Below are 10,215 nucleotides of genomic sequence, written 5' to 3'. Positions count from 1 at the left end.
TCATCGGTGAATGTAGGATGGTACTTCCTTAGTGTGAAAAATTTAGGTTAAAATGGAACCTAAACCATCACCTTTGCCCCGTGTACTAGCACTATCCAGTTCCGTGCGTGGTAGTCAACAAGGAAAACCGGTACTAAAAATTCAGACAAGGATAAAATGGTAAGAAATGGTTAATTTTATTTCTGCAGCGTGGGCATCTCATTTTCCTAAGTTGCTTGGCGATTGTAGTCATACGAGAAGGGCCTACAATATCCACAGAACACGGGATGATATTAGGGAAATAAATTGGGTCAATCTTGGTATATCGACAAGGTGCAGAATGGAAGGACAAACATAATAGAAATCCGGTTTGACAAGTTTGAAAATGTTGTCCGAGAGCTGTGACCAGGTATTTGAAGTGCATTGAAGGCGGTGCAAAGCGCGTTAGCAAACAGCACAAAACCCCGGTAAAAACAAGCTGACCAAGCTGTGCCTAAGTGGTGACCTTGTGGGCCGCCTACTCGCAGGCAAAGCCCGAGAAGCATTTTGAACGAAAATGGATGAAATCTTGTTCTACTACTGGTAACAGAAGCCTATCGTAATCCCTAACAAAGGTTGTTTCATGGAATAAGTGTTACATGCATCTTATTATGGGCTTATAAGAATGTGTGTAGTTATGTGGTTTTTATATTTGAAAAAAAAATATTGATGGGGATAATCTGCAGAAAATACCATGCTGTACTCTTTATTTCGCTATGGGCGAAGGGTATAGTGTCCCGGATATTTGAGAATATGATCCACTGAGCGCCCACTTTCACTAATACTACCGCACTTGTTAGTTGTTACGGAGTAGTTGGTACTACTGTCTAGCCTGCTATTGATGCAGAATATCTGATAAGATGGTATATTCTATCGCCTCATTTTGCTTCCACACGAAAACTTGCTTTACATTTAAATTAAGAGGCACATTTGCTACGCCCGTTGTTAAAATATTGATATATTTGCAGCAGAAATGGATGAGATATACATCAGGGTTATTCGACTAATATTCATGTATACTTACGTATTTAATAATACCTGTAATCCAGATCAGATAAATTTCACAGAATAAATATATCACATAGATTAGAATTATGTTCTTAATAAGACTCGTTTATTGATAACGAAGAAAACCAACCTACATATATTTTTTTCATTCCGAATGCACCCTTGTTATTGTTTTGGGTGCGCATAGTGATGCGGTGGTAGACTAACAGGTACAAGAAATTTATATCAATTTTTTATGCGACAGGGTCCATAAGCGATTATCCCAGTATGATACAGTAGACTTTAAATGATCCGTCGTGCTGAATTATGCATGTAGGGTGAGCACATACCTATGGTTTTAACAGAAATAGAAGTGGAAAATCATTGAGTCAACCATGGCGCTTGGATTGTAGAATCGTAAGAAAACGAGATCTTGCCTGGTCCTTTGGTGGGTGCCAGTCACACCCTATGAAATTTCGTGATTTAGTGTACATACACATTTAGACGTAGCAGTTCTAAAGGAAATTCCATGGTATTTTAAGAAACATTTCAGTAGGTTCAAAGAAATACATTGCTTGGCAACAGGAGGGCGTCTGGGTGGATACCAGAATAATGTTAATTGTGGTTATATCAATTGTCTGATGTTTGTGTTTATTGAGTAATTACATTTAATTTGAGTGTTTTATATTACATTTGCAATATCTCTAGTGCATTTGTTAATATATGTCAACTAGTCCGATATCATATCCTTTGTTTTAAGTGGGTCTTCTCATTAAGGTTTCCAACACATTTAGTTAGTTTGTGAGTATATACTATATACTCATAAACATAAATTTTGCTATATAATATAGCAAAATTTATGTTTAATCTAAATATAGCTATTCTCATTGTTATGGAGAGTAATGGTGGAATATCTATCAGAAACAAATAGTACACTATGTTCGGTCAACAACCTGACCAAACCAGTCTTAACCCTAAACATTCCTAATATTTGGTTAGAGTTAAGTTAAGTATGGCTTGGTCGGGATAAGTATTGCTTGATGTTAACTTGGGAAAAAATCTACTTTGTTAAATCAATATTGAAGTGTAGCACCGACAGATAGCACCTAGTCATAGGACTTAGCCTCAAATCTTGAGCAACTTTCATTATTTTTCTACCCTAAATAGCACTTGAACCAGCACACTGGTCCTTGAGTCTGAAGGTACATGTTTGGAGATTCATTAGATTTTAATTTGTATTTTATTGCTTATAGCCAGCACCTCTTATCATTATATGCCTCATGGAAATGATAAAGGGTGGGTAGAAGGGGGGATAGAAATTAAGACTGATCATCATTCTTGTTTGAATGGAGATTAGTTTAATCATAAAGTAATGTTGTGAGATTTGAGTTTATAGGGGTGTTGCTAAAGTAAGAAATGTATTCACTCCATGAAATTTATTATCAGTACCCAATATAGGATGCCACAACTTTATCATATACAGTATGCATTAAGGGAATATTTGAAACATTTTAGATTTTACCAAATATATTTTGGTTATAGACTGAGAAAAACACATTCAGTAGTGTATACAAGTTTTCTTTTTCAATCTTCAATCTTTAGTCATGGTATTTATTTTCTGCATTATTAGCAGGATTTAAGTATACTTCTCTGCTATTGTTATTTTTTCTACTTTTTATTTTTACTGTCCTATTTTCATAGTTTAAATATCTTATTTACAGATTTCAAGTTTTGATGATAAAATTTCTTTAGAAGAAATTGTAATTCTAGTGTGTGTTCTATTTCAAAATAGAAAAACATGGTCTGCTCTTTTCATGATTTTTGCTATTTCCTCTGAAAGTTAATCAAGATTATTCAGTGTCACATTTTAAAAGACATGAAACAACATAATATCTTTAAATACATAGCATTGTAAATGTGTTTGCTTGGAGGGCTGTGTATGTTTGAAAGACCAGTTCAGGCAGAAGGATGACATTAAACTTGACTGCTGCCACATAGGGGACAGGGTGGCCAATCAATCAATTGTTGCCTTGAGTTTTAAGTGGAAAGCCCACTGCTCCACAGTGGCTTGCAACAGTTTGAAAATTAAAGAATCAATAAATTTTTTAGATAATGGAAGATATGTATTGAATGATAGTAATGGTTACTTCAAGTTTCATTGAATGAAGACCTGCATTCCTATAGTTGCTGGCATCAATCTCTGAGCCCCTCCATAGATCTCTATAGGAAGAAACATTGGACTTGTCTGTGTTGTATTAGTATGGGATGTTTGTGTTTTTGGCCCATAGCATTATGGGGAAGGGAAGAGTAACTGATTGTCAGCTCTCCTTATATGACAAAGTGTGGGAAATATGGTCATAATTGAAAGAATTTCTTGGCCCTTAGTCAGAGATTGGGTGTCATTTCTGTGGGCTGTACCTTCGAATGAGTTTTGAAGATGGTCAGTAGAGAGATGATTTTCTTTGATGTCTACCTTACAGGACCATCACTAGGTGGTACCTATCATTGGTTCCATATATGAGTATCAAATATGATCTGAAACATTCATCACAAATTTAATTTTTAACATATTCTAATGTATAGGTATAATAGTGGTTGGTGCTTTGTATAAAATTGTAGCATGTTGCCATGTTAAACATTCACTAGTCAGTCTACCCCACAGTTGAAAATCAGTCATTATTGATATTCTATAGCTTAGAAATTTAACAAAATTATATGTGATGACCTGCAATTTTAAACACGCCCAGGATTTCTAGAGGGGGAACTGTTCCCTTGCCCCCTGCCAGATGCTCATGATTATTTCCTCTAATTTGTTCCACAAATTGACACGTGTGGAAAATTATGCTTCCAAACATCTTTTTCATTTTTCTTTTTCTTTTTCTTTTTGCTGTCTTCTTAATGCTTTTGTATCTTATGCTGACACATAAATAGTGCATAACTTTTGTATTTTTATTGCCATATGTTAAAGACAATTTTTCATTTATGTGACTTTCCATTATGGCCTGCTCAGAATTGAAGTTCTGTAGGTGTGCTGGTTTAGGAGGTGGGGATTTAGTAGCTCTCAAACTTAGAAGAACTGACCTTCAGAGTAAGAAGGAAAATCTACATCTCATCCATGCCATAACACTGGTCTTTGGTTTTTTGTTTCTTTTCAGTCATCATCTCTGAAGTTCTGAGTATTACTGGAGTGAATGATGAGTCCTGATCCATGTTTTGGATATGCTCATACATCCTGATCTTTTTTGTTCACTCATTTCTGGAGTGGGCTGCCTCAATAGTTCTGTCGCTGTAGCAGGGAGTTGTTGGGTCAGATATTTGTATATCAAAGGTCAATTGTCCTTTTGTCAAGAAATCTTTTGTACTAATGTCCACTACTTCATGTGATATATTTGGGGCTCCGTACCTGAAAATCTCCCCAAATATAGGAAGTAGCACAGGTTTGGCCGTCACATCTCTTCAAATCTCACAAAGCTGCGAGATCCCTTGCCTCGTTGTCTCAAACAAATATGGTAAATCCACCCTGCTTTCATATCATTGCATGGTTTGGATTGAAATACTGGTATTACTAATGATAACATTGCTGCTCCTTTTTTTTTTTTTTTTTTTTTTTTTTTTTTTATAAGTGACCTCCATCTTGTGGGAATGTGTGGTGAAAGCAGTCAGGATTTGTCTTCCATGGACACAGAACATTGGCCCTACTCTCACCAATGATTGTGGTAGACAATCCTCTTATGCTTTATTGCATTATACTTAACACAGTTTTTTTATTTATCCAACTTTATACTACTATAAGAACATAGGAATAAAGGAGACTGCAGGAGACCATAAGGCCTACACTAGGCAGCTCTGTATCCATCACCACCTGTCGTCCCCATCCATAAAGTTGTCTAATAGTTTTTTAAAACAACTGATAGTTTCAGCACTTACTACATGGTTACTAAGTTTATTCCATTCATTGACCACCCTATTAGTAAACCAATTCTTGCCTATTTCCTTCTTAAGTCTAAATTTGTCCAGTTTATACCCATTACTGCGAGTCCTGCCCTGTTGTTTTATTATGATGACCTTGTTTGCATTACCCTTGTTATAGCCTTTGATCCACTTGAACACTTCTATTAGATCACCCTGCACTCTGTGTCTTTTCAGAGAGTGTAAGTTTAGGTGCCTATGCCTCTCTTCGTAAGGCAAATTTCTGAGTCCATGTATCATTTTGGTCATTCATCTCTGTACTGATTTTAGTGAATTTATGTCCATTCTGTAGGACAGAGACCAAAACTGTACCGCATAGTCAAGGATGGGTCTAACTATCGCTAGATAGAGTTTAATAATTACCTCTGCACTTCTATTTGTTACCATCCTAGCAATGAAACCTAATGCTCTGTTAGCTTTATTTCTGGTGCTAATGCACTGCTTCCTGGTTTTAAGGTCCGGACTCACCAGAACTCCCAAGTCCCTCTCGCACTCAGGTTTTTCTAAAAACGTGTTATCTAAGATGTATCTATTTTTGGGGTTGTGTAGCCCTACGTTTATCACGCTACATTTAGAGATATTGAAGTTCATTTGCCATTTCTCCGACCATGTTAACTATCTGTTCAAAATCAAGGTTCTGTATGTTTGCTGGTTTAGGAGGTGGGGACATGGTACCTCTTCAGACATATGAGAGTTGACTTTAAGAGTGGGAATGATGGTGTACATCTTATCCTTGCCACAATACTGCTCTTTGGTCATTGTTTATTTTCTATCATCACCTCTGCCAGTTGAGCGTAGAATGCCTTTGCTCTTGGACCCATCCCACCTGAAGTCATGAATGTTACCTGGTCCACATTCTGTACAGGCTTCTTGTACATCCTGATATTTTCTCTTTCACGCTGGTAGTAGGTCATCTCACCAGTTGTCTCTGTAATAGGGATCAAATATTCAAATATTAAAAAAGGCCAATTGTCCCCAGGTCCAAGAACCTCTTGCACTGATACTCACACTTCATCTGATGTGTTGGAGGTGCAGTACCTGAAATTCTTCTCTCCTAGAGGGAGTGATACTGGTTTGACAGTCACATTCCTTCAAACCTTACAAAACATTTGAGCTGAGAGATCCCTATCTCATCATGTCTCATGCAAATAAATCCACCTTGCACATCATCTCATAGTTTGGGTAGAATGGTATATCACAGGAGCATGTTGGGTAGCCCATCCAATGGCCATCCAAACCTCAAGGCAGTGACATCTGTGAATTAATTTTTGTTTAGATTGAAGCCCTTTGCCCAGATTGGTAGTGCTCTCAGCCAGTTGGATGCCTCTTCTTCCTGTGCCATGGCTGTCTTTCTTTTTGTATGATTCGATAGCTGATCATACAAAAAGTTAATGGATCTCTCACCTAAAAAAATTAAAAACTTTGTTTTTTAAATTGTGACTGTCTCAACTTGTCTTACAAGTTGGCAACTGACATATGATCATAGAAGTCAGGCTTACTCTGCTTCACCCACAGCCCATGGACTCTTATAGCCTAAATATCAGTATAGATACTTTCTCTAGTGCCCCCAGTGAAGAACTTGTATGCAAAAAGTGGATAAATCCCTCTAGACATATTTTTTCAATCAGTACATTGCCCCTGGTCTCTTGCAGAAGACATGCATTCTTCAGGAAACTGGCTGCAGCCTCCGAGCAGGACCATAAGTTACATAGGGATTAGCTGGGAATTGTTAGTGTGGGGCATTGTAATATGAGGTTTTCTGTGTCTTCTTTGTGGTGGTTACATCTGGGGCAGTTTGAATCTAGCCAGGCCTATTTTGTGTTGATGCCGTCTTAATGGTGGAGGGTGTCCAGAGTCCAGGTGTGCCTGTGAAGTTTTTGTCAGGCATAAAAGGGTTTTCTCTGGAGCTTATGTCAGGGGTTGTTGTTGTAGTAGTAGTATTGAGTTTGGCAGTCTTTCTTAAAAGGTATGTTTAGTAATCTGAGTGTGTATGTGTTTCTGTGTAGATGTTTTGTGTTGTAGAGGTGGTAGGTTGTTATAGATGTTTGAGTAGTGTGCTGTTGGTGTATTTTATTTAATTTAATTATATATATATTATATATACAGACGCTCCTCAACTTACGTTTTAGTTACGTTCCGAACGGCCGAACGTAAGTTGTTACTGTACTATACATCCGTAAATTCTATTACCGTATCTTACAAAACACCCCTAAATCATTAATTATACAGAGATTGATTGTAAAATAATAACATTAATTTAAAATTAATTAAATTCAAGCAACATAAATTGAGATGGTGGAGGAGGAGGATGAGGAGGCAAGGCACTTTCAGTCTGTCGTTTGTGCAATGTAAACAATGGATGCAGCGTCATGCGTAAGTATCGTTTGAACAACGGAGAGCGTGCTAAACTAAAAAATTCACTCAATTTTTTTTTTTACAGTCAGTTCAAACGTAAAATCGAAAAAATGTAAAACGAATGAACGTAAGTAGAGGAGTGTCTGTATATATATATATATGTAATAATGTCGTGGCACATTAGTAAAATAAACTTTTTATCCCACAGTCGGAGAAAGGAGACACTAATGTCGAACGTTCTGTATATTTCGATCACCAACTGTGACCCTCTTCAGCAGAATGAATACATAGTGGAAGGCATATACATATATACAAAAAAATGTGAGGTGGGAAAAGGAACAAGCTTAGGTTATGTGACCGACGCTCTGCGGGTCACGTGGGATTTTGTGACCTTGGAGTAAATGAGGTAGCACTTGGTTGACTGCTGAGGTAGTAATGCAGTCAGGTGACCACTGACCATTTGTATATATATATATACATATATGTGTATATATATATATATATATATATATATATATATACATGTATATATATAATTTATATACGAGGGGTGATAAAAAAGTAATGACAGTGATACCATATATTTTCACGGTACAGAGGTAAATCCAAATAGTGGCCTACATTCCTTCAAAGTACTCCCCTCCTGCCTCTATGCAACGTTCCATCCTCTTTCGCCACTTCATGAAGCACTCACGGTACTCAGAAGCCGATATACCTCGTAGCTCTGAATTGACTGCTCGCGCCAGATCTTGGATGCGATGAAACAGCTTCCCTGCGATTGCACCCTTGATCTTTGGAAACAACCAAAAATCACAGGGAGCAAGGTCAGGCGAGTAGGGTGGGTGGGGGAGAAGTGTGATCCCCTGCTGCTCCAGGAACTGCACAGTGAGGCGAGCTTTGTGGGGGGCAGCATTGTCATGGTGCAGCAAAAGGCGCGATCGGCGACGGGTTGGTGCAGTCTTGGCCTGATATTCCAGGACTCGAGGAAGGACGTGATCAGTGTAGTACTGGGCTGTGATAGTACACTGTTGAGGCATTACATCCACACACATTGGTCCTTGTGAATTGAAGAAGATGGTGAAAAGGCGCTTCCTGCTGCGAAATCCTTCCTTCAGAATCTGAGGACGAGGTTCTTCATCACTGCTTGTCTCTGGTGGTGAAGAAAGAAATTCAACACTCATCTCCGGTAGCTACATCTGAGAACCGTTTCGGACCATTTGGCTCGAATTCAGCCAGCCATAGACGACAAATCCGCACCCGTTTGCTCTTCCGTAAGCAAATGAGGTATCCATCGAGCACACTTCTTCCTCAGCCCTAAGTGTTCATGCACGATGTCATGTGCGCTCCCATAACTGACACCGAGCTCCAAGGATAAGAATCGAAGAGTAACAGTTGGATCTTCGTCAATGATGGCCCGCGCACGGATGTCCGAGGGCGGCCAGGACGATGATCATCTTCTAGCTGCAATTTTCCGGCTGCGAAAGCTCGAATCCAGCGGGAAACAGTTTCCAGTGATGGAGTAGACTCGGGAAAAACTTGCAACAATTCCTCTCTGATCTCCGTTGCTTTTTTCCCGAGTTTCCACCTTGTGAAGGTGTAGAATCTGCAGCCTTCTTTCGAAAAATCCATGTTTCCGGTTAGAGAGGCAAACCAACAATGACGCAATCGCACAGCGCAACGATAAAATGTAAGCTAGACAAACAGTGACAATCTCAAACATGTAACAACAGGCAACACTTGCTCCCCGCCCCCCTAACACTTATAGTCTCTCAGCTACGAGTCCGACTGTCATTACTTTCTGATCACCCCTAGTATATATATATATACATATTTACATATATATGTATATATGTATATATATATATATATATATATATATATATATATATATATATGTATATATATATATATATATATATATATATATATATATATGTATATATATATACAGTTGAACCTCGAAAGCCCGGACCCCGAATGCCCGGACCCTTGTATGACCGGTTGAGATGAACAAAGGGCGGACTTTTCCAGCAAAGTTCCCTATTTGTCCGGTAGGTGGCAGCGATGGCCATACACGTGTACTCAAACCCGGCCCAGTCAAGCCGCCACCAGGGCTGCCGTTTCGTAGAATTTTGTACCAAAACGTAGTAAAATAGCAACATGTGGCAACTGCACAAGGACATGAGGAATTTTGATTTACATAGCTGACTGTTAAAAACATTCAAAAACTCAAACTTTTGTTTAAAAATCATAGAACCAGTTATCAAAGAATAAATGGTACTTCAAAATATGACTTTTATTGGTAATTGTGTTACTCTTAAAATATTATACCCCAAAAGATACGTTTATACGGTGTAGAAAAAAATTCTACGCTAAAGTTTCAGCTTTCTTTTAGCACCAGGGCTGCCGTTTCATAGAATTTTGTACCAAAACGTAGTAAAATAGCGGCATGTGGCAACTGCACAAGGACATGAGGAAATTTTTTCTGCATATCAGCTGGCTGTTAAAAACATTCAAAAACCCAAACTTTTGTTTAAAAATCATAGAACTAGTTATCAAATAATAAATGGTACATCAAAATATGACTTTTACTGGTAATTGTGTTACTTATAAAATATCATACCCCAAAAGATATGTTTTACAGTGTAGAAAAAAATTCTACGCTAAAGTTTCAGCTTTATTTTAGCGATGATAATATAAAAAAATAATTTTTATATCTTATTGAATATGTTAGGGCATGGGGGGCTTATACATTCAAGAATGAAAAAAAAAAAACTAGAACCAACATTTTGTCAAAGTTTGACAAGTATATCTTGCTATGAAAGTCTGCACACTCCCGAGAAAACTGTATGACCCGGTATGGCAACACTCCCATTCTACACAACA

The 10,215-nt window shown here is 37.9% G+C and overlaps 1 protein-coding gene across 5 annotated transcripts in view; it reads left to right on the top strand.

The window, feature by feature from the left end:
• The first annotated feature begins 491 nt into the window (after positions 1–491).
• The window catches only part of SppL (signal peptide peptidase-like protein), a 219,438-nt gene continuing 209,714 nt past the window's right edge, over positions 492–10,215 (top strand). For 2 of the 5 annotated variants that reach the window (XM_076184237.1, XM_076184233.1), the window contains exon 1: positions 1,196–1,235. The gene's annotated coding sequence lies outside the window, so the exon portion shown is untranslated. The other 3 variants (XM_076184234.1, XM_076184236.1, XM_076184235.1) reach the window with 3 other exon arrangements.

Source organism: Oratosquilla oratoria, chromosome 4, assembly GCF_046742065.1.
Source record: "Oratosquilla oratoria isolate Oo_2021 chromosome 4, ASM4674206v1, whole genome shotgun sequence".
Classification (NCBI taxonomy): Eukaryota; Metazoa; Arthropoda; class Malacostraca; order Stomatopoda; family Squillidae; genus Oratosquilla; species Oratosquilla oratoria.
This window is presented reverse-complemented; position numbering and strand designations above follow the sequence as displayed.